The sequence below is a fragment of the Podarcis tiliguerta genome, assembly GCF_965153285.1.
Source record: "Podarcis tiliguerta genome assembly, chromosome: Z".
NCBI classification, from domain to species: Eukaryota; Metazoa; Chordata; class Lepidosauria; order Squamata; family Lacertidae; genus Podarcis; species Podarcis tiliguerta.
The window spans coordinates 9,046,801-9,072,286 of NC_139553.1; the positions used below are offsets into that span (position 1 = coordinate 9,046,801).

Sequence of the window (25,486 nt, forward strand, 5' to 3'; positions counted from 1 at the left end):
CAGATAGAACTCACCAGAACTGAGTTCCAGCGCCTCTCAGGTGGATCCCATTGCCATTTTAAAGGAGGTGTTCATGGTGAACTCTGGCACCACTTTTTCTGGAATAGTAACTCTGAGTAGTACAGTGGTACCCTGGGTTCCAGACACTTCAGGTTCCAGATGCTTCAGGTTACAGACTCCGCTAACCCAGAAATAGTACCTTGGGTTAAGAACTTTGCTTCAGAGTAATGGACTACATAGAATTGGCTGAAATGACTGGCAGAATCAGAGACCAGGGAGAAGAGACGGGGAAAGAAGATTGGAGGAAGTTTAAAGATTATCTACAGAAATATTATAAGATTAATGAATGTTAAAATGACATCAGATTGAATGTAAAAGGTTATTAGTAAAAAGTTTAAAAATTAAAAGATCTAATATTTTAAGATACAAGAAGATTAAGTTATATTAAGATATCAAATTAAGATAAAAATTAATCAGGACAGAGGGAAGGGATTTGTTGTTTGAATATATGACTTGGAATACAGGGAAGGGAGGTCTGGGGAACTCGGAGAAATAAGTTAACGCAAGGAATATTATGAAGATAAAACTGTTTTTATTTTTGTCTTTTTTTCTTTGATATTTTTTGTTGTTTTGTGTTTGTGTAATTATGTATTTTTTCTGTCTTGGTTGTTGTTTTTTGTTTTCTTTTTGTCGTTTCATTTTTTATGTAAAACTCAATAAAATATTTATATATATAAAAAAAGAACTTTGCTTCAGGATGAGAACAGAAATCGCGCAGCGGCAGCGGGAGGCCCCATTAGCTAAAGTGGTACCTCAGGTTAAGAACAGTTTCAGGTTAAGAACGGACCTCCAGAACAAATTAAGTTCTTAACCCGAGGTACCACTGTCCTAACAATGGATGTAACTGATTGTCTATGGTTTTTTTTTTTAAATGTTGCAAACCACTTATAGATTTTTATTTTTTTAAAGACAGCCTATTAAGAAGTTTATCAAAGCCTTTTTAACAAAGCCATTTCACTTCCCTCCATCATTACTCCCCGCCCTATTTCAGTCACTGGCTCAGACATGTGTGTGGGGGGGGGTCATTTAGCTCTATGCATCACAGTTTTATTCCCAGGATTGACATCATTACTCATGAGCGCGATGCGTAGCACTCTCCTGCATGAATGAAAGTATTTTCTGAAAAAGGAGGGGGGTAAAACAGGGGGGGGGAAACAAATTCCACCACCCACAAGTGCATGCTATAAAAATATTATCCGCAGGGGGTGTCTGCAGAGGCACAGGAGATGTCAGCAGCTTTTAGCCACACTGGCGGGGAGGGGGTTGGGAATCCTGCATCTGTTAACAAAGGAAAATACACATTATTAACTGTTTCACTTAGCAAAGCACAACGGAAGCCCACACTCCTTACATAATTCCTATCGGCTACACCTCCTCACAAACAGCACTGCTTAACAGTGTGTGATTTGAAGGAGTGAATCACATCTACGTCTAGAAAAGTCTAGACTTTCACAGAAGCTCTCGAACTTTGCTTCCTGACTGTGAATGTTTTTAACCGCTTTCAGGCTTTTTATAGCTATTGTGTATAGAATCTTTTAATAGTTGGAGGCTATGGAGTTATGTGACACACACACACACTAGCACCCCAAGCCAAGGAGATAAGTAACTATACAACCTTTAGGCAGCCCTGTATAGGGAAAGATTTTTTTTAATGTTTATTGTTTTATTCTCTTTTTATATATGTTGAAAGCCATCTAGAATGGTTCGATCAACCCAGACAGATGGGTAGGGTATAAATAATAAAATTATTGCTGCTGCTGCTGTTAAATAGGGCACCCCTATTTTCATTGGAGAAATGTTGGAGGGTATGTAAATAATAATAATAATAATAATAATAATAATAATAATAATAATGGCGGTGGTAGTAGTAGTAAAGCTTTGAGGGTTGCATTCATCCCACGGGGCTGGGGTTCACTAACGCTGCCTCAAAGCAGGTGGGGGAGAAGAACACAACAGGGTACCACTACTTTGTCGATGGAGTCAATTCTAGAACCTTCTCACAATGAAGAATTTGTTTCACAGCACTCCCTGCTTCTCACAAATATCCAGAATATTTCTCTCAAGAAATAATCTATTAACATGTAATGCACCACTTGACCATCAATAGCCGGAGGCAGCTTAACAACTGTAGTAATTGATTGTGCATTATCCCCCCATTTCCAGTACTTGGGATGTGAGTTATATTGCTTATCTAGCTAAAATAGCACTCCTCGATCTCTCTTTCTCTCTCTGACACACACACCACCAGCAGGCTTGGGGGGAAATGAATGGGCATGGCTGACTTAAATTCATTAAATTCAGTGTATACCTTAGTTGTATACACAACCCTGAAGGTGGGGGCACCAGTCCCCAAACAGCCCAAGGCAGAGTGAGCATGCTCAGTGGTAAAAGAAGGCTGAGTGACAGCTGAATGGGAAAGCTGGAGAGGAGGAATGGAACTGAGTGGAGTGGCTGGAATTCTGAACAGGAAACCTTCCACACTGCAGCATTTTGCTGTGTGGTGTTATTCTCTCACCACCTGCAGAATGTATGGGGGCATCGTTCAGCGGAAGGGCCATAGTTCTATGGCAGTGTATCTGCTTTGCATGTAGAAGGTTCCAGGTGCAATATCCAGCATCTCAAGGTAGTGGTGGGTTCTCGAATTTGAAAACCTGCCAGTCAGTGTCATACTGAGCTAGACTGACCAATGGTCCAACACTATAAAGTTGCTTCCTATGTTCCTCACCTCCACTTCCATTTCTGCCCAGTACAGTAACCTAATGTACACCAGGCATTATATTTTGGGAAGCCCTTCTTGCCAGATGGTGTGGATCCTCTTCTGGGCATCTGGTTGGCCACTGTGGGAACACCATTCCAGACTAGATGGGCCAGACTAGCAAGGCTCTTCCTTTATTCCAGGAGAGAACTCTCACAGAGCCTTTGGCCATACACACACCACACATTTAAAGTGCTGTTGTACCACTTTGAACAGTCATAGCTTCCAAAGCCACTTCCGCCCTACGGAGGAGGTGGGGTTGCAGGTTTCATGGCCCCTCCACACGTGATGTGGCCAGGAATCCAAATCACGCAGGGGCTGGCCTCCACCCACCGTGCGCATTAAGGAGCCATGAAGCCCGCAACCCCACCTCCTCTGTAGGGCGGAAGTGGCTTTGTTAGGAGACTCTACACCCATTCCACTCCCAGAGCTACACTTCTCAGTGCTCCCTGCAAAGAGGCATTGACACTTAAGCCACTTAAACCACAATATGAAATTGCATCACATCTACGTCTAGAAAAGTCCAGACTACCACAGAAGCTCTAGAACTTTACTTTCTGGCTGAAAAGCAGAGGGAGAGAGGGAGGAAGAACAGAGGGGAAGTATCCGTATGAAGATGATAGATCAAACATTTGCCATTCCACCTACTCACTCGCTCCAGCTTTGACGTCAGCACCCGAATGCATTAACTATATTTGTCATCCCTGGCCTAAAAATATCCACGCCATAAATTTAAAAAGAGAGAGAGAGAGAGAGAATGAAGAAAGAAATAGGGACAGTGCTGCAGGTCCGGTGGAAGTTCAAAGCATCCTCAGCATCCACCAACCCCCTTAGAAAGGCTGTTGAATGCTCATTCAAGCAGGCAGCTTGAATATCAAATATGAGATCTTAAATATCAAATATGGTGGCACACAAAAAGAAAAGAATTCTGGCCAAAAAGAAAATAATCTTGAGACTATGTCATCCTTCTCTCAAGGGCTACCTTGGGTTGCTTTCAAGGGGACTGCAGATAAGAACACATCTTACCTGCTGGTTCAGACGAAAGGTCCATTTAATCCAGTGTTGTGCTCTCACGGTGGCCAACCAGATGCCTGCAGGAAGCCTGCATGCATGACCTGAGCACAAAAGCACTCCCCTCCCCTGCAGTTTCCAACAACTGGCATTCAGAGGCATACTGGCCACAGTGATCCATGTGACAGTCACCTCCAGGCTTGACTACTGTAATTCGCTCTACGCGAGGCTGCCCTTGAAGCTGTCCCAGAAACTCCAGCGGGTGCAGAATGCTGCAGCGAGGCTCCTCACGGGGTCTCTGCCATGGGAGCAAATTCACCCAGTGCTTTTCCAGCTGCACTGGCTCCTGGTGGAGTACAGGGTCAGATTTAAGGTGCTGGTTTTGACCTTAATAGCCCTTCAGGGCCTAGGACCCTCATACCAACAGGACCGCCTCTCCTGGTATGCCCCACAGAGGCCCTTAAGGTCCATAATTAGCAACACCCTAGAGGTCCCGGGCCCTAAGGAAGTTAGATTAGCCTCAACCAGAGCCAGGGCCTTTTCAACACTGGCTCCGGCCTGGTGGAACACTCTGCCTCATGAGACCAGGGCCCTCAGGATCTGATTTCTTTCTGCAGGGCCTGTAAGACAGAGTTGTTCTGCCTGGCCTTTGGCTTGGAGCCAATTTGATTCCCTCCCCCTCTTTCCTTTTTCTTTTCCTTTCTCCTCCTGTGATGAGGCTACATTTTAATATTTTAATTTTTCAATATTTTAATGTTGTATTTTAATTTTGTTTTTAAGTTGTATTCATTCAACTTGTTTTTATTATTGCTTGTTAGCCGCCCTGAGCCCGGCCTTGGCTGGGGAGGGCAGGGTATAAATAAAAATTATTATTATTATTATTGATAATAATAGAGGGAGAGGGAGAAACATCTTCTGCCTCTCCACCTCCTCCACACCATGCATAATCTTATACACCTCTTGTTGCCTGTTACTCACTTTTTCTCCACGCTACAAGGCATCTAATGATGGTTCTTCCTGATTTGAGACTGTGAATTTGTGTTTGTTTTCACGATGCTTGGGGAAATTTGGACTTTACAAATTCCATTATGAACCAACTTGATCCACATCTACTGGATGACTTTGTGGACAGGAATCTATCAACTTTCACACTGCTACAGTGCAATTCTTTGCTAAAAATATTTTATCTAAAATGAGCTTAAAATGTGCGGTTTCAATAATATATATCTAAATGCAAATTTTATGTGAATTTAAAACAAAAACAAAATTGCGAAACAGGATGGAACAGAGTTGTGTAAAAGTGATGCAGATCATTTGTCCCCCACTGGTGTGCGCATATTGCATGTTATATATAACCTATAGAGTGGAGTCCCATGTTTCACTAAGAAGATCATTCAATCAGTGCAAGCATTTCTGCTTTCCAGATAGAACGGTCTCCCTGATTTCACCCTGCCCCCTGTAAACCCCAACAGATTGGGGAAGTACATGGTAGAAATTTGCACTAGCAGAACTAATCATGCTGGACGAAGGAGAGAAAACCTCACAGATGGAGTTTAGACAATAAACCTATTGAACAATAAGAAGTCCCTGGGCTTGGGTTTTAATTCAAAACTGTCCTGGAAGCTACACCTACTTGCAGCTAAATTGAAATCCTCTCACTCTACCCACTCTTTCTTACAGTTTTCCAGAGTCTGGGGGGGAGGGGGAGTTTAGTTGCCCCCATAGTTGAGGTATTTCAAAAGAAGATTGTGCCACAATTATTGTGCGGTGCAGAGATTTGGGGATATAGTAATGTCCTCCTGTTAGAAGTGGTGCAGAACTCCTTCCTGAAATCACTGTTGATTGTCCCCAAAGGTACACCTGCCCCCTTTTTAAGAGCTAAAACAAGGCTAATCTCCTTACAAACCAGAGTACATGTAGCGCTAGCCCTATACTGGCTGAAGCTGGCTAGCATGAGTAATACTAGGCTCCCTAAAAAAATACTTCCTAGAGCAATTGCAATTTATGCCCCAAACTCTCCATGATTATGGGATTAATGTGGACTCCCTACCAAATTTTGCCTCTAACAATGTTAAACAACTCATCAAAGAAAAAAAATTATTTGGACTCTAAATAATTTGGACTCACTTTCCCAGATGGCATTCTCATCCTGGTATCCAATATAGAAAACATCTTTTGGGCTGGAGCAGTACTTTATTAATTTCACGATGGCACCACTTAGAAAAGCATTTACAGCTTTGCGTCTTCAGTGCATGCCCTCCGCATATCTATTGGAAAGATTCAAGAACGCCCCTGTGCACCAAAGACTCTGCCTCTGTGAGTCTGGAGACATGGAGGACACTCAACACTATTTCTTACGGTGCCCTTTTTATATACATCCCCTAGACAAAAAACCCTTGATTACATCCTTTGCTCTCTTTCCAACCCAACTCCACCTCAAGCAAATCTCCATTTTTCTGGCTGGCAATAATGTATTTATTACTGCACGGGTTGCAAAATTTGCCTTGGCTACAAGTAAGTTGAGAGCTAGGCACCAAGACAAGTATCATAAGGGGGAGTGTGAGACGTGGGGTGCTTAACTTATGCAAGAGTGATTTTTTGCATTTTTGTATGTTTGCTTTGCTGCTGTTGTTTGTTCGGTTTTAAATCAATTATTTGTATCCTATGCATTGTGATGGCTTATAGCTTTTAGCAATAAAGATTCATTCATTCATTCAAATTATGCTGGATTCCACTAGCACAACAACTTAAATGAATCTTGTTCACAGATATAATAATATAGATCATGGGTTGTAACCAATGTTAGTCCAACTCAGGGCTTGTCCACACTTCTCCCATGCCCAGAAAGCATGGATCTGAGTGGTTTTCCACTTGTCCCATGCTCTCTAGGCCCAGGTTCAAGCAGTTTTGCATCTGACCCACAGCTTTCCCCTGGAAAGCACACTCTTTACAGCTTAATGGGAACAAATGACAATCTGTGCAAAACCTGATTGCTATTTGGTCTGATTCAGTGGTAAACCACAGGTTTTCTCAGGGGAAAGCAGAAGGGTGAATGGCAATGTAGATGAGCCCTCAGAGTAGATCCATTGAAATAGATGAGCATGACTATAGTAGGTCTATTAATTTAAATGGTTCTACTCTGGGTAGTACTTAGATAAAACCTCTCATTCCCCCCCCCTCACATGCACAGAGTGAAGTGCACCCTCACCCCATATATATATCATGCAAAATGCAATATTTCATACCATGAATTGTGCAAGTTGGAGGCTCTTGTCCCATTTTCACTGTGGTACACTACAAATGCACGCCTCCTAATGGCAATGATTCAGTAACATTGGGGAAGTAGAACTAATAATCATAAAAAGAGCCCTGTCTAGTCCAGCATCCTGTTCTCACATGGTCCAGCCAGATGCCTGTGGAAAACCTGTGGGCAGGACTTTAACACAAGAGCAACCCCTGTCCTGGTGGCTTCAGACAACTGGTATTTGGAGATGCAGCAAAACATTCCCTAAAAACCCCAGAAGAAGAGCGGGAACCAGAGAGTGTCAATCTAGGCAATTCAGAAAGGGCAACAGCAGCAAAACATCAAAGGTGCATGGAGGGGAGGGAGGGAACAGCCCCTAAGAACACACATCAGAACCCAACTTAAAGAAAATGGCCTTGCATTTTTCATTCTCAGCAAAGAACCAGCTTTGTAGATCAAACACCCTCCCTACATTACTGCTCAGCTTTCATGGAGTCAAGCTGCTCCTTTGAAAATATATTATGAGGAGGACTGTGGGAAGCAGCGCCCAGCCATCCAGGCAACCTGTTAAGGCTGCAATCCAAATCATGACTACTGAGATGTTCCACTGGGGGCTTACTCCCAGGTAAGTACTGTTTGAATTGCAAGACTGTTGACATGAGAAGCAACAGATGCTACCAGTGGAGCAAGGGAGAATGTGCAAAGAAGACGGGGTCATTAAAGTTCTAGCAATGTCATGGTAAACCATAACAAAGCTATGCCCCTAAAATAATAGATGAAAAAGATGTAACAATATTTTCCCCCTTCTTACATGCCATTCCAATATGTAAGATTTCTTTTTTTAAAAATTGCAAGGGCGACCTCTATGAAACATATGATAAACAATATGGCCAATGCTCTTCTGTTAAAAGTAGCCTGACAATGTTTTTAGTAATGTTAACTACTGCAGATAAACCAGTTTGTATTAATCATATCATTTATCTGGCTTATCGCTGAGAAAATTATTGCCTGAGGTTACAAATATGTTTCGAAGAAGCCACCTAACAGAACCTTGTTTTGTTTTTGTTTAATTTTTGTTACAGCAAAATAGAAAGAATTTCAGAATTTTTATTTATTTATTTTATTAGCTTTCTGACCTGCCCTTAACCAGAAGGTCCCAGGGTGGGTTATGACAATAGAGAGTACGGTACATTCATAAAACAAATCCAACCATTGAACTCAAAACAAAGAAAAATGTAAGAACATTTAGAAACATTTCCATATTCAAAATGATTAAAAACAATTATGTATGAAAAAAATGTATTTAAAAATCTACATATAAAATCAGGAAAAATTTTAATTTTCCTGGTTAATTTCCTAATCCTGGAGAGCTGCTGATCATTAGTGTAGACAATATTGAACTAGATGGACAGTTGACCTAACTCAGTATAAAACAGCTTTATGTGTTCCATTGTTTTTTTAATGTGTGTAGAGCTATATCTAATTAAGCAGTATATAAATATTTTTAAATGATAAAATAATTCTATAATTCTAAACTACGTCCCATATAAAAGGAGGGCTGTGCTATTTAGTTTAAAAACTAAAGATGTAGAAAGCAGCTGGTCAACCGCAGATTCTGAGACTTAACTCACTGCTAGAGAAAACAGTCAGATTCCTTATAAAACTTGAGTCTTTTCTCAAGAAATTCCAAGAAAGTCAACTCCAAATTAAAACCAATGTTAGTCCTACTGAGAGGAGCCCTACGGAAATTAATGGGCACAATACAGTTAGGTACATTAATTTCAGGGGGTCTCCTTCTGGGTAGAAGTTAATTAGACTCATCCAGAAAACCTCCCCTAACCCATGGAGACAGAAATTAATCTCCACCTCCTGCTGCAAAATGTCTAGGAATTTTGAGTGGCTCAGACACAAATGCAAACCAGGTTAGCCGTACGGATCTCTGACTCCCCCTTGCACCTGAACCATAAAGTGCAGTGTGTCCTGGCAAGAGATGACTCACCGCCTGGGGCGGATCTGCTTCTGAGGAAAAATCTCATGGGACTGGCCTCTTCGGACTAAACGAAGAAGAGGTACTTACTGCAAATGCAGAGCACCTGCTTTCCATGCAGAAGGTCCCAGAGTCAATCTCTGGCATCTCCAAGAAGGGCTGGGAAAGACTCCTGCCTAGAAAATACTGAGCAAGATGGACCAATGGTCTGACTCAGAATAGAGCAGCTTCCTGTGTTTTCCTATTTAAATCAGTCCTTCATTCAGAACCATGAGGGCGGGAATCCTAGTTTATTTTTAGGGGAAGGGTCACAGTTCAGTGGCAGAGTGCCCTCTTTCCATGACGAATGTCCCAGGTTCAGTTCCCCAGTATCTCCAGGTCCTTTTGTGTTTGTTTAAAAGCCACCAGCCACTCTGTTCTGTCCTTGTATCGAAGCCCTTGTGGAAAGACAGGGTGAGGTGTGCCGAGCCACAGAGAGCCCTGAAAGTGAGAAGCTTCCTCCAACAACGGTTGAACACAAAGAGAACCAAGAGCGGGTGGGGCTACAGGTGTAAATGTCACATTTTGCAGGGTACACGAGTTGCTAAATAAACTCACACATGCCCCTCTCTCTCCTCCATGCAGACTGAACAACAGGCGGTCATCAGAATATCCACATACCACCCAAAAACACTTGGGGTGTGTAGTGGGGCCTACGAGGGGCATGGCCTGGGATGAGGAGGTGTGGCCTGTGAACAGTTCCAAAGGCCAGACCAAGAAGCCAGGAGGCCACAACTGGCTCCTAAGCCTCAGGTCATCATCCCTGATCTGCCTTCTTATAGAGGTTCTTAAAGGACCAACCTTCTGGTCTAGGGCAGACCACCTCCTACACTCCTACACCCCATGGCCTCACTCTCAGCATGCTCCCTGGACTAGTGAGGTCCTCTGCTTCCTTGGGGGAAGGGTTCTTAGTCTGGTCTCTATGGGCCCTGGTGCTATGACAGGTCCTTCTGTGAGCTCCTCCTGTCTGTCACCCTAAGAGCCCTGAACTTGGTCCAGCTCCTTAAGCAAGGACTCTACCACCTTCTGAGCTGTACCATGATGCTACTAGACTCTGGGTTCATAGCATAGTCAGAGCACATTGAACTAATCCTACATCAACTGTGCCAGTTATCGAATTTGTTTCTGGGCTAATTTAAAGTGCTGGCAATAGCCTTTGAAAGCCCAAAGCAACCTGTGGCCAGGTTACCATAAGGCAAGGATGGGGTACCTTTGTCAGCCAAAGGGACACGTTCCCTTTCAAAGCAGCCTCCTGGGGACCAAAAGCAAAAGTGGATGGGGCAATGGTTGCAAATTATGGTATTTTCCCTGCCCTTTCCCTTCATTGGCACATGGCCCCCGGAATTAGGGCTGCCATGTGTCTGAGATTTCCCAGACATTCTTGGGATTTGTCCAACGGGAATAACGTCCAGGCAAAAACCTGGGTGTATGGCAACCCATGTCGGAAGAATTTATTTTTTGCCGAATTTCCTTAAAAACAGCTTTAAAACTTAATTGTTTTGGAGATTTTGCAAAGCTCAACAACTTTTGTGTCTAGATTTTCCAGAATGATGTCCAAAAGGGAATGCAGCTCCTGAGATAAATACATTCCTCACCCCTGAAACAGAGGACGCCTTTGAAAAGATGACTGTTGTCCCTAAAGCAGGGTACACTTGTTGTTGTTGTTTAGTCGTTTAGTCGTGTCCGACTCTTCGTGACCCCATGGACCAGAGCACGCCAGGCACTCCTGTCTTCCACTGCCTCCCGCAGTTTGGTCAGACTCATGTACCTTCAAGAACACTGTCCAACCATCTCGTCCTCTGTCGTCCCCTTCTCCTTGTGCCCTCCATCTTTCCCTCCATCAGGGTCTTTGTCAGGGAGTCTTCTCTTCTCATGAGGTGGCCAAAGTATTGGAGCCTCAGCTTCAGGATCTGTCCTTCCAGTGAGCACTCAGGGCTGATTTCCTTAAGAATGGATAGGTTTGATCTTCTTGCAGGGTACACAGCCATCCTATAATCACTTCAGCATTCCTACCCCGTGGAGTTTGAAAACTACTGCCCTCAGTAAAGCTTGCCTTTAAAAATAAAATTTAAAAATCTAACAAAACAAGGGCAAATAACAGGGGAAATTGTAATGTTTCTATCTCTGCTTGTGCTGTGCTTGCCTCTCTTTCTCTGCTCCTTCCCTTCACAAATCAAGGGGGGGGAATGCCCCCATGAAAGTTTTGCATCATTAGCCAAAAATCCCATTGGCTAATCATACCCTGAGGGCAACCAGGTCTGCAGCTAAACAGAGCTAAGCAGCCTTGGAAGACAGCCAGGCCCTGGCAGGGCACAAAAATAGAGCTGAGATGAAATTCGCAGGAGAAACAATCTTAAACATTTTCTTGTTTCAACTCCTCCCTCAACCACTAGAGAATTTTAATTGGCTGCCCCACCCCACCAACTTGAAGAATGTTAGGTGGTGCTGCCTTCGTGTTTTTGCAACCTTTGCATTGCATGGAGGCTGTCAGACAAAACTCTGGCTCCAGTTTTAATATTGCTTAACGTTATTTTAATTCTGTGGAAACCAGGAAGATGCTTAGAACGCCGCTCCTTCCTGGCTTCCTCTCTCAGCATGTTGCTTCCTTCATCCACTGGCATCAGGGCCAGCCCTGCCAGGTGGCAAAAGGAGATGCCTCAGGTAATAGATACTGGGGCACAGCAAGTGATGGACAAGGCATTAAAGCACAGCTGCTGTGGGGAGCCTCAGGCCGGAGGGAGGGCGGCAAAAGAACCCCTCCAACCTTCTCTGTCCGGCCTCTGAGACTCTCCCCAGGCCATAACACTATCCTGAGTTGCACCATTTACTGACCCTGGTTGGCATCATCCTTGAGTGTTTTTCTGGCTAGACTGTATCCTTGAACCTCAATAAATGCCTCTTGCTTGGCTGTATAGAGAAGAAGTGCATTATAATGATTATTTATAATTTATTACCTGCCCTTCACCCTTAGGTTCCAGGACAGCAGAGCTGGCCCACAGATGAGGAGTGGTGAATCAGCTGCTTCAGACAGCAGAAGCGTAAGGAGTGGTGCCTTGAGTTTCGGCAAGAGTGGGACATACCAGTGCCCTGCTTTTCTCGGGAGGCCAGTGGGAAAGCTTGCTGCCAAGTTGGAGGGAGACTAGGCAAGGGCTTCTCTTTAAGGAGAAGCCTTCCTGAAGGACTTCACCTCGAAGAAATCCCCTTGCAAAGCCTTGCCAGTGGTGTGGCAAGGCTTTGCAAAGGGATTTCTTCGAGGGGAAGTCCTTGCAGAGCCTCACACACAGACACACACAATTGAACGGGCAGCAGTGAAGCATTTCACTTTGGGCACCACAACACCTGCAGGGCAGGTTAGCAAAAATAATTAAAAGCACTATGAATATTAAAACAGAGTGTTAAATAACAGTAAGGTAAAGGTAAAGGGACCCTTGACCATTAGGTCCAGTCGTGGCCGACTCTGGGGTTATGGCGCTCATCTTGCTTTACTGGCCGAGGGAGCCGGCGTACAACTTCCAGGTCATGTGGCCAGCATGACAAAGCCTCTTCTGGCGAACCAGAGCAGCGTGCAGAAACGCCATTTACCTTCCCGCCAGTGTGGTACCTATTTATCTACTTGCACTTTGACATGCTTTCAAACTGTTAGGTTGGCAGGAACAGGGACTGAGCAATGGGAGCTCACCCCGTCGTGGGGATTCGAACCACCAACCTTCTGATCAGCAAGTCCTAGGCTCTGTGGTTTAACCCACAGCACCACCCGCATCCCTTGAAATAACAGTATAAACAGCTTAAGATTATAAAAACAAGAAAAGTGAGTCTTGGAAATATGCATCTCAAATGTCAAAAACCAGGGTAGAGATGTATGTTCCTTCCCACCCAGAAAAGGAATGAAGTTTTAAACATGGGTCCTTGGTAAAACACTGAAATCCCAACAGCACTGTTTGCATTTGACAAAGTCCACCTGGCAACAGTGCTTCAGGCAAGCACTCAGCGAAGCACAGCGGAGGTGAGCGAGCACCCAGGGAGCTCCCCTTCACTGCTCACTTTGAATCAGAATTTCATCGTGCTTGAGAAGCAGTCAAAGCTATACAACTAATTACAATGCCAAGGATAGAATTGCTAACAAAGGATCTCAGGACATCTTAATTTGAAGCAGAGAGAGTGTGGAGAAGCGGAAGGAAAGCTGAAGCAGCCATATTGACAACTGGGATGGAACAGTCTAAGGTTCCTCATGTTACATCCGTGGGTGGTCCCTAAAGCTACAGGCAGTGAGCCTCTGACTGAAAGGGCTGCATCCCTTCTGGGCAACCTTCTAGGGGCCACAGGTCAGTGGTGGGTGGAACCAGAGGCAAAACTGGGTGGAGCAATGAATGCCCATTTAACTCTGCACAGTAGGCCAGCTCCTACAGAAACTCACCCACCCCTCCTCTAGCCTCAACCCAGGCAAGCAAGAGGCATTATCAGAATTCAAGGATACATTGGAGCCAAGTATAAACACTCAAGGAAGGTTCAAATCAGGAGCAGTAGAGGGTGAAGCTGGGAAGAGCCCTGGGGGGCGTTTACAGAGGCTTGGAGGGGCGCATTGGGCCCTCTGGCCTGAGGTTTCCCACCCCTTGACTAAGCCTACAGTCTCTCAAGGAACATGAAGCAGCATTCCAGGTGAAGCTAAGCAGGTATGGTCAGTGCCTGGATGGAAGACTCATTTGGGAACCCTCTTTCTGTGTGAGGTGTTATCCGAGGTGAATGATTCCTTTCCAGCCAGGCAAAAATATTTGGGGAATGGACAGTACCAGATTAAACCCTGTGGAGGCCCCTAGGCAGTCAAAATCTTGCCTCCCTCCTGCAAATTATCTCCTACAGTGGTACCTCTAGTTACGTACTTAATTCGTTCTGGAGGTCCGTTCTTAACCTGAAACCTTAACTCTTCACCAGAAGAGGCTTAGTCATGTTGCCCATATGACCCGGAAGCTGTCTGCAGACAAACGCCGGCTCCATTGTCCAGTAAAGCGAGATGAGCGCCGCAACCCCAGAGTCGGTCATGACTGGGCCTAATGGTCAGGGGTCCCGGGTCATATGGGCAACATGACTAAGCCTCTTCTGGCGAACCAGAGCAGTGCATGGAAACGCCGTTTACCTTCCCGCCAGAGTGGTACCTATTAATCTACTTGCACTTTGATGTGCTTTCGAACTGCTAGGTTGGAGCAGGGACCAGCAACGGGAGCTCACCCCGTTGCGGGGATTCAAACTGCCAACCTTCTGATCGGCAAGCCCTAGGCTCTGTGGTTTAACCCACAGCACCACCCGTGTCCCAATACCTTTACCTTTACCTTTACCTTTACCTTTACCTTTACCTTTACCTTTACCTAGCTATTAACCACAATGGCTATTTTTCCTTCCCACTGTTGGAGGCAATATGCCTCTGAATACCAGCTGCTAGGACTCACAGATAGGCAGTGCTGTTGTACTCAGCTTCTGTTTGCAGGCCACCTGGGCATCTGGTCAGCCACTGTGAGAAGAGGATGGACCCTTGGCCTGATCCAGAAGGGCTGCTCTTGTATTCTTACTCATGCAGGAAAAACCAGGTTTGCTATACTAATGGAAATTCTGGAAGGCAGTCAAGTTTTCCTGGAAATGTATAGAGAGACACTGTGCTACCCCCTAGCCAGGAGACACCCTGGCCTTCGCTGTCTCCTTAGGCAAGGGAATGTCTTCCATCTTCAGATTCCTTTTATTGCCTCACTGCTCTGCCACTACCAGCATTTGTCTCTTCCCATCCTCCATCATGCATGAACACTGCTCTCCCTTTTACATTTTTAGTTCTGAATTATTTATTTTGTGCTAAGGCTGCTGAATGAACGAAAAGAAAAAGGATAGAGAGAGGGAGGAACAGAAGAAGAAAGATCCAGCCTAAAAAGGTAAAAAGCAAAACAAAACCTGGACCGCTTTTCAAGAGCTGTTTGGCCATCATTCAGGCAAGCTAGAAAGAAGCCCTCTCTGGTAATATGTGGCCTGAGACCTGAAAAATACTGGCCCAGCCACTGGGGGAAAAAAATGGAAGGGCGGGAACCATTCTCAATATATACAATCAAGGGGCTGAACCTAAGCGAGAGAGGCAGCTCTGTAAGAGACATAAAATATGAATGCCCCCACATCAATGTGGCACATAGACGGCTTTTATATGGCTTCCAACCCCCTTCAGTCACTGAACATCAAAGGAGCCTGCGGATAATGCTACATGTGCATAAAAGGGAAATAATTCTTGGGAGAGGGGCAGCAAGTTCTCTGCAGGGCTACCTTCCTATTTGCCTAGAGGGAGTCATGCAATAACCATGGGTGACCCCATTATGCTTTTCAGCAGGTTCAAAAGCCTCAGAATTACACCACTGTCTTTCAGAAACAGGGCAAAATGGGAATATTTTTCAGGCAGAGGGCCACATTGCCTCATGGTTAGCCTGTCAGGGGCCACATGCTAGAAGCAAAAGGTGGGCAGAGCAACAGATTCAATTCTTCTTTTTGTATAGTAGATGATGCTGTAGCCATGCAAAATCCAGAGGTTCCTGTACAACTCCCCATCCAGGCAAGCAAGAGGCATGACCACAGTTCAGGGATGCAGGCCAGCCAGGCAAAACACTTATCATAGAATCATAGAATTGTAGAGTTGGAAGGAACCCTGAAAGTCATCTGGTCCGATCTCCTCCAATGCAGGAATCTCAAATCCCTGACAGATGGCCACCCAAAGTCTGCTTAAAAACCTCAAAGAAAGGAGAGTCCACAATTTCCCAAGGGAGTCTGTTCCTCTGTCAAACAGTTCTTATTGTCAGAAGGTTCTTCCTAATTTTTGGTCAGAATCTCCTTTCTTGTAACTTGAGTCCATTGGTCTTACCATCTGGAGCAGGAGAAAACAAGCTTGATCCATTTTCCATGTGACAGCCCTTTAGATATCTGGAAATGGCTCTCATATCTCCTCTCGTTCTCTTCTTTTCCAGGCTAAACATACCCAGTTCCTTCAACTGTTCCTCAAAAGGTTTGGTTTCCAGACCCTTGATCATCTTGATTTCCCCCTTTGCACACATTCCAGCTTGTCAATATCCTTCTTAAACTGTGGTGCCCAGAATTGGACACCAAGGCAGAATAGAGCTGGATTAAAGGCAGAATAGAACTGGATTGTTACTTCCCTTGATCTGAACACTATACTTCTGGTGATGCCGCCTAGAATGTCATTAGCTTTTTCCCCCCTACTGAATCACACTGTTGACTTATGTTAACTTGTAATTTATTAAGACCCCATAATCCTTTTCACATGTACTACTGGCAAGTAATATTTGTGCAGCTGAGTGTTGCTGCCTAATTGTAGAACCTGACATTTGTACTTATTGAAATTCATTTTGTTAGTTTGAGTCCAGTCTTCTTGAATCCCACATCTGTCTTCTGTGGTGTTAGCTACCCCTCCCAGTTTGGTGTCATCTGCAAATTCTATGAGCATCCCCTCAATTCCTTCCTCCAACCCGTTTATAAATAACAGAGGGCCCAGGTGGACCCACTTGATGAGGGTACAGAGCAGGTCTAGGAAGGGGTGTGGCCTGGGGAGAGTCCTAGGGGCCAGAAAGAGAGGACTGGAGGGCTGCATTTAGCCTTCAAGCCTGAAATTCCCACCCCAGCACAGAATCTACAGCAAAAGTACCAACATAGTGACTCTCTCATATATTGCTGGACTCCAATTCCCATTAGCCCCAGCAAGCATGGTCAGTGATGGGCAATGAGAGTTGTAGTGGAGCACTCTACTGGATGATCTCATGCTGCTTCTAAGCAGGTTTGGAAATTACTGCATTATCCAATATATCATGTGTATCCAATGTGGTGCTCCCCAGACGTTGCTGAAGGACACCACGGTGGGTACCTCAGATACACCGGAGTGTGCTGCTAATTCTAAGGAAACTTCCAACCTTCCTCAGAAGTACAGTGGGATCATCCAGACTTCAGGATTGCGAGATCTACTTTGGGCTGTTGCTGTTTTTACCAGAAACCTGGAATCAGGAGCAAGGAACCTTTTTCAACCACAGACCCACATTGTCTTTTCACTGCAATTTTGAGTTAAATTGGGCTGCAGAGTTGCATTTCCAGTTGTTAGATTGTATGCTGAATTTATGCTGGGCTGGTGGACAAATTTTATGTGCTGACTTCTTAAGTAGGGCTGTATATGAGCTTCCCTGATCTGGTATGGGGTTCTGTAGAGCAGATGTAGAACAGTAGGACAGATAAGCTGGGGCTGCCTCAATTTGATGTGGCTGAATCCCGGGTCAATCCAAATTGTCCTGATTAGGCCCCAGATCAAGGGTGCCACACATAGCCGTACTCATCAAGAAACATTAAGTTTTAATTGGTATTTATATTGGTTGTTTTTATTTTATTGTGCATTGCTGGGGGGTGGGTCATAAAAAGTAGTCTATGACTTTATCAAACTGAAACTTAAGCTTCTTTCAACCTACAAATTCCGTATCAAAACTCCCAAATTCATTATTTTTCCCAAATTCAGTTATTAGTCTTCCGTGGCTTTTTTTAAAAATAAAACAAAAGCAAAACCCTGATGTATAAACCAGGTGTGCTCAGAAAGATAAATTTTGGGGACATAATTTAAAGTGCTATCTCTACAGTTTTGGATGTGGGAGGGGAATGGCTCAGAACCCATTTACTGAAATGACACCACATCCACAGTCAAAGCATGGGATTAATACTGAATGGGCAATTTAACATCCCTCCTGAATGACAGTTCCAATGAAAGATATTTTGGCACTGAGAAAATTAACATAAATGATCAAATTGCTAATCTTGTTATCCCAGTCAGTGTGCCATGTTAAAAATAGGAAGCTTTAGATAAACTGGGAGAAGGCACTCTTCTATGTCCTTCCAGATAAGTTCTCCCTCAAAATGAAACATCACTTCTTTTCTCAAAACCCAGTAATTAAGAGAGAGTGGAGAGGCAGAAAGATGCTGAAATATATTGGAAGTATTCAGTAAAAGGGAGCTTAACACTTGCCTCCCTCTGTACAGTGTTAGCAAAATCCCAGGCATGAAGGAAGTCCCACCTGTTAACTGAGTGTCTGAATCAGGGATAAAATCTGCACATTGACCTACTGGGCTGCTAGACCCTAACTAATTATAAGAACCATAGGCTATAACTCTATGTAGGAATCCTAAGGCCTGGGGGCTGAATGTGGCCCTCCAAGCCTCTCTATCTGGCCCTCAAGGCTCTCTTCAGGCGACACCTCTCACTGGCCCTGCTTCATTCTCTTCACCTGCCTGCAGAGTGTCAATAATAATAATAATAATAATAATAACAACAATAATTTATACCCCGCCCTCCCCAGCCAGAGCTGGGCTCAGGGCAGCTAACACCAATAAAATCACAGTAAAAACATAAGGGGGGGGGGACTAACCAATTTAAAATACAGGTTAAAATGAAATTTAAAATGCAGCCTCATTTTAAAAGTAGCCAATAGATCAAGACCATAAGGGGAGGGCAACATAAGGGTCAGACTGAGTCCAAACCAAAGGCCAGGCAGAACAGCTCTGTCTTGCAGGCCCTGCGGAAAGATGTCAAGTCCCGCAGGGCCCTAGTCTTGGACTCCAATAAGGCCTTTTGCTTATCTGGATGGAGGATAAAGAGCCCAGATTTTCTGTTTTTTATCACTCCCCACAAATGGCAAGTGGTCACTGGAAGGTTGCCAACAAGGTAACGTGGACCTTGGGTTTAAAAGATTAAATGTGTGTAAGACACAACTCAGTTCTAATATCAGTATGAAGCTTTGTTCACTGATGTATGATTTTTTTAGCTACATGTGTGGGGGGGGGGATTCTTTTAAACCTGCTTTGCATGCAGAAGGGCCAAAGTTTTTATCTTTTAAACCTGCTTTGCATGCAGAAGGGCCGAAGTTCAACCCCTGGCATCTCCAAGTAGGGCTGGGAGAAAGTCTGAACCTGAAGCCCTAAAGAGCTGCTGCCAGTCAGTGTAAGCAATGCTGAGCTAGATGGGCCAAGGGACTTCCTACATTCCATCTGGACTCAAATGTATGACCAGGAGCAAGAGGCAGAGCAGCAGGATAGAAAGAAACCTTTGCCATTCTCCTAGCATACTGTATATGCACACACTCACCATGCTTAATTAGGCTGCTTCTGTGAGCCTTCTCTTCAGTGCCATATCATGCATTTTGCAAAGCTATGTTTTTACCAGCACATTTTAAAGAGCTCTGTTGGTCCCTTAAGTACCTTGTCTGAGGGAAGGAGTGGTAAGCCATTTTAAAATACAGTTAGTAATAAGGATAGCTTCTCATTGGACAGAAATCTAGTTGTTTCTAAGCAGTAGCCCCAACAGCTACATCTGTTTGGCCCTTTCCCCCCAAACGAATATGGTGTCTATGTGTTCTGCTTCAAAAAGGCAGCCTTCTATTTCAAGGATATAGGGACCTTTTTCCCCAGCCCAAGGGCCACATGAACTTTTAGGCAACATGTCTGGCAGTGGGTGGGGCCAGAGGCAAAAGGGGGCAGAGCAGCAAATGTGCATTTTACCTTTGTAATCACCCTCTCTATCCTTCATTCAGATAAGCATTATCAGAGTTCTATGATGTGTTCCAGCTGCCCGGGTGTAAGGTAGGGCCTGGGAACTTTGTGGCCCTGAGAAAAGTTATGAGAATAGAGAGAGGTTTGGAGGGCCACAATCGACTCCTGGGTCAGAGGTTTCTCTGTCTGAAAGTTTCTTGCATACCTAAGGTCCTGTTTAAAGAACCCTAAGAAGCAGGGGAGACTGGAAATTTCCCCTAAACACTTAACACCTCCTGGACAGCAGACAGATCAGGCACACAGGTCGCCCCTAGTGCATCTTCAGTGAGATGTACCGTATTTTTCGCTCTATAAGACACACCAGACCATAAGATGCACCTAGTTTTTGGAGGAGGAAAACAAGAAAAAAAAATATTCTGAATCTCAGAAGCCAGAACAGCAAGAGGGATCGCTGCGCAGTGAAAGCAGCAATCCCTCTTGCTGTTCTGGCTTCTGGGATAGCTGCGCAGCCTGCATTCACTCCATAAGACACACACACATTTCCCCTTACTTTTTAGGAGGGAAAAAATGAGTCTTATAGAGCAAAAAATACGGTATTTCCAATAAAAAATGTAGTAGTAGTTTCTGCATTTGCATCTACAGGTTCAAATTTGCAGGTGCAAATTTCATACGAGTCTGTGTCCTCTTTTTTTGCCAAGACACTGGTGGCGCCCCCCTCCTTCAACTACCTTTCGCTGACACCTTCACAGTAACTCTTCTGCTGATGTGAGTTCCCACAGGAAGTGCTTGAGGCAATATTCTCTCATTAATACACATTTATAGCTCATACAGAAGAAGGCAGCTGGAAGCTATAAGAGTCTCTGTTTCTTGCAAAGGACTGCAGGGCAGGAATCAAAGAATATGCTGATCCCATCTGCCTGTGTGGTTACATTGATTTGTTTTTTAAGTGGGTGCATAGCCCACAATTTCGGCTGAAGAAAGGGCCCTTGTGGATATGTCACGGGCCCCTCCACTCTGTCAGGATCTGGCGTGGTTTGATCATGGTAGCTTCCTTCCACCTGAACTACTAATTTCCCCTACAGTGCAGATTTTATGCCTGTAATGTGCATCTATTCAAGACTACACAGTGTTTTTGCTCCTGATTCTTCAGACTCTGTGCTTCTTTACAATATTGTATTCTAATGCATTTTGATGTGCCAGGTGTATCTAGGGCACTTTGAGACAATTGCTAATTTCAGGGTAGATTCAATCACATACATACATATACATATACATATACATATACATATACATATACATATACATATACATATACATATACATATACACACACACAGGACAGGGTGAGCTCCCGTTGCTTGGTCCCAGTTCCTGCCAACCTAGCAGTTCGAAAGCACGTCAAAGTGCAAGTAGATAAAGAGGTACCTCTCTGGCGGGCAGGTAAAACGGCATTTCCGTGCGCTGCTCTGGTTCGTCAGAAGCGGCTTAGTCATGCTGGCCACATGATCCGCAAACTGTATGCCGGCTCTCTTGGCCAATAAAGTGAGATGAGGGCCACAACCTAATGGTCAGGGGTCCCTTTACATTTTACCTTTACGCACGCACGCACGCACGCACACACGCGCGCACACACACACATACATATATACTGCAAAATAGAGGAGGGGTAGCACTTGCTTGATGCAATTCTATCTAACCTCACTGTGAACAAATAAAAATGAATGCTTAACCCATCTAACCTTCCTGAAAACTTTGTGCAAAAAAAAGGATAAATGCTCAATAAACAGGTCATCAGAAATGTATGAGAGACATTAATATATCTCCTCTCAGTGCTGTATCTGTTCGGGGAGAGCTGTGCCCCAAAATATTTTTATAAATACTTTAAATAAATAAAAACAAATAAATAATTAAGGAGAGTTGGAGCATACACAAGCTTCCTGGGCCAATAGTTATGTCAGTTTAAAAAAAAAAAAACACTCAGTCCAGGACTTTCCTCCTTAAGTAAACTAGGAGAGGGGGCTGCTAGAGAATACACTAGGTTTCCTTCCTAGTCCTTGCAGGTAATTATCTTATGCCCTGGAGCATGAGATTTGATTATGGTTCATGGGCTGTCTATTTGCCAAGCCTAAAAAAAGAAAAAAGAAGAAGAAGAATCCCTTAAAAATAAATAAATAACAAGGGATTCAAGTCAAGGCTGTCAGAATCTACTATGAAATCTTTCTGCTACTGCAGAAGATGAGCCTGGCTGCTGAATCAGACCAAGGACCCATCTAGCCCAGCATCCTGTTCTCACAGTGGCCAACCAGATGCTCCAATGAGAAGCCCAAAAGCAAGACCTGAGTGCAGATGCAACTCTCCCCACTTGTGATTCCCAGCAACTGGTATTCAGAGGCATACATAGGCAGAACATTGCAGCCACTGAGATCCTCTTCATCCATGAATTTGTCTAATCGTCTTTTAAAACCATCTGAATTAATGGCCCTAACTACCTCTTGTGGGGTGGGACGCAGGTGGCGCTGTGGGTTAAACCACAGGACTTGCTAGGACTTGCTGACCAGAAGGTTGGCGGTTCGAATCCCCGCAACGGGGTGAGCTCCCATTGCTCGGCCCCTGCTCCTGCCAACCTAGCAGTTCGAAAGCACGTCAAAGTGCTAGTAGATAAATAGGTACCAGTCCTGCGGGAAGGTAAACAGCATTTCCATGCAATGCTCTGGTTCACCAGAAGCGGCTTAGTCATGCAGCCCACATGACCCAGAAGCTGTACGCCAGCTCTCTTGGCCAATAAAGCGAGATGAGCACCGCAACCCCAGAGTCGGCCACGACTGGACCTAATGGTCAGGGGTCCCTTTACCTTTACCTCTTGTGGGAGCAAAATCAATAGTATAAATTTTTATTTTAAAAATATAAAATCCTGTCCTGAACCATCCAGCATTTAGCTTCATTGGATGGCCCCAAGTCCTAATATTATGTGAAACAGAGAAAATCCTTTCTAGATCCACTTTCTCTACACCATGCATAATCTCATATTGCATCTTTAAGTTGTTGTGACCCATCCAGGGACATCATGGTGATGGGCAGGGAAGACAGCAGCAGCAGCAACAACAACAGGGTTCCCTTCAGGTTTGAACCCACCTGTCAAAGTGACCCTTTGGGAGTAGAGGAGGTTAGGATATTTAGTCCCCTACCCCAAGCCTAGAAGAAGCTTACAGATGCAGGGAGGAACGGAACATGTCTCTTTTTCCAGCCAGATGCAGCACCTTTCATGAGACCCCCTCTGCTAGGCACTCCAAAGATGCTGCTGGTGCAACCTGGTTTTTCTGCCTCAGCTGCAAGGCTGCTGGGCATGGTCCTGAACCAGCACCCTGTTCCTTGTCCAAGGTCCTGATCTTGCTTTGCCTTAGCTTTCCAGCTGTTCTGGGCCCACTGATCTCTATTCTGGCTTGAGCCATTGTTTTCCCTTGATGATGGGCAACACAGCTATGGATCAGGAGGGTGCAGGGGATGGTGACTCCCTGAGAGGTGCCACATCCAGGAAGAAATGCCGACTAGGGAAGAATGGAGAATGAAGCTGATGGAATATGCAGAAATGGACAAATTGACTGGAAAAATAAGGAACCAACGCGACCAGAGATTTTCCGAGGACTGGAATAAATTAACAGAATATATCAAAAATGTATGTGAGGAGCAACTAACGCTTGTTGGCTTTCAAGAAGCTTTGTGAAAAAGATCGATTGAAATGTTGCTTGAATGATATGATAAGATTAAGATTGGTAAAGTGCAATATGAATTTAAGAAATGCGAGTAGTAGTGACAATATGGAGAATTGTCAGATAGGCTGAGGAAAGTCCAAAAGATGTATATGTAAAAGGCGAATGTTAAATATGGATGGAATGTATATTGGAAACTGAATAAAAATTAATTATATAAAAAAAGAGAGGTGCCACATCCATATCCATGTGTTCCTCTGAGTCCCGGGTGTGTGTGTGTGAATCAAAGCCAGACACTCTTCTGTTGCCTTTCAGTAAAGGCTTTCCTGTTTGCCAGGGCTGCTTAATTGATCTCTCTGCTGCTCTTGCCATTCGTATGATTTTTGTCTGCTCTTTAATCTTGACTATACTCTTATTTGCTTTTGCTCTCACGGTAAATGATTGTGTTTTGTTTTGCATGCTACTATGGGCAATTTGTCAGGGAGGCAGCAAAGAAAATACATTTCTGGGACACAAATATGTTGCCAGGGCTATGAAAGAAATAAATCAAAGTTGAGCGCACTCAGCATATATTTTAGTGGTGTCACTTTCTAGTGAATCAGATCATTGGTCCATCTCACCCTGGGAGAGGGGAATCTGTTTCAACCTAAGAGCCACATTCCCTTCTGAATAAGCTTGTAGAGGCCACATGCCAGGGCCAGAGGTGAAAGTGAGTGGAGCAATGGTGTAAATTTCACCTATGTACAGTGAATTAGTCTTTACACACAGACACCCCTCTATCCTCGACCTAGGCTACCAGGCAGCCTCATTAGCCAGGCAAAACATGCAAGCAGGGTGCAAACCTTCAATGTAGTCTTTTTGGTGCCTGCTAGAAACATTCCTATTAATCTGTTTTAGTATTTTAACTTCTTCCTCCTCTTCTTCTTTTTATGACAAGGTAAAGGTAAAGGTACCCGTGCCCGTACGGGCCAGTCGTGTCCGACTCTGGGGTTGCGTGCCCATCTCGCTTAAGAGGCCGGGGGCCAGCGCTGTCCAGAGACACTTCCGGGTCACGTGGCCAGCGTGACAAGCTGCATCTGGCAAGCCAGCGCAGCACACGGAAACGCCGTTTACCTTCCCGCTAGTAAGCGGTCCCTATTTATCTACTTGCAGCCAGGAGTGCTTTCGAACTGCTAGGTTGGCAGGCGCTGGGACCGAGCAACGGGAGTGCACCCCGCCTCCCAAAATTTCAACACCTCTTGTGATGCTTTGACCCCTTTCTGTTTTAACAGTACAGATTCTACAAATACCTTCCATATCTCCTCAAAGTCATTTCTCCTGCTTATTCCCCCATATAGCACTTTTGTATGCATTTGTCATATATAGCTATATCCCACAGTATTTTAACTTTTGTATGTTGTGGTCCCTTCCCCTCCCCCCTTGATTTTACTGTTTTATCTTTTGTAAACCACTTCAAGGTTTTTCACAATCATGTGGTGCATAAATTTTATAAAGTAAATAAAATAAAGCAGGACTAGCGAGAGGGGGTGTGCCAGGGGAGAGTGATAAGACCCACCCCTTTTTCTAGTCCACCACCATCATCTCCTCTGATTGGCAGCTTCTGCCAGGCATTCTTTTCCCAACTTACTATTTGAAATTATTTTCATGGGAGAGGCCAAACAAGTGTCTGCATGAAAAGCAAAACCCTATAACTGAGCTACAATAAGAACATGAGAAGAGCCCATCCAGTCCAGTTCCTGTTCTTCCTGTGGCCGACCAGATGCCTGGGGAAACCTGCAAGTGCACGAGAGCACAAGAGTAATCTCCTCTCTTGCAGTTTCCAGCAACTGGTATTCAGAACCATTATCGCCTCCAGCTGTGGTGGTAGAGAATAGCCATCATAGTTAGTAGCTATCTGTAGCCTCCTTCTCCATGAGTCTCCACCCCCATCGTTCTGCCCGGATGCTGAGGTCCAGTGCTGAGGGCCTTCTGGCGGTTCCCTCATTGCGAGAAGTGAGGTTACAGGGAACCAGGCAGAGGGCCTTTTCGGTAGTGGCGCCTGCCCTGTGGAACGCCCTCCCATCAGATGTGAAGGAAATAAGCACCTATCTTCTCTTTAAAAGACATCTGAAGGCAGCCCTGTTTGGGGAAGT

General features: G+C 44.5%; 2 protein-coding genes across 11 annotated transcripts in view; one reads left to right on the forward strand and one right to left on the reverse strand.

The window, feature by feature from the left end:
* The window catches only part of SLC31A2 (solute carrier family 31 member 2), a 526,804-nt gene extending 526,607 nt beyond the window's left edge, over positions 1 to 197 (forward strand). The window contains exon 5 of the transcript XR_014507088.1: positions 153 to 197. The gene's annotated coding sequence lies outside the window, so the exon portion shown is untranslated. The remainder of the gene's footprint in view (positions 1 to 152) is intronic.
* CACNA1B (calcium voltage-gated channel subunit alpha1 B) overlaps positions 1 to 25,486 on the reverse strand; it is a 323,575-nt gene that overhangs the window by 241,928 nt on the left and 56,161 nt on the right. The gene's annotated exons all lie outside the window — the stretch shown is intronic.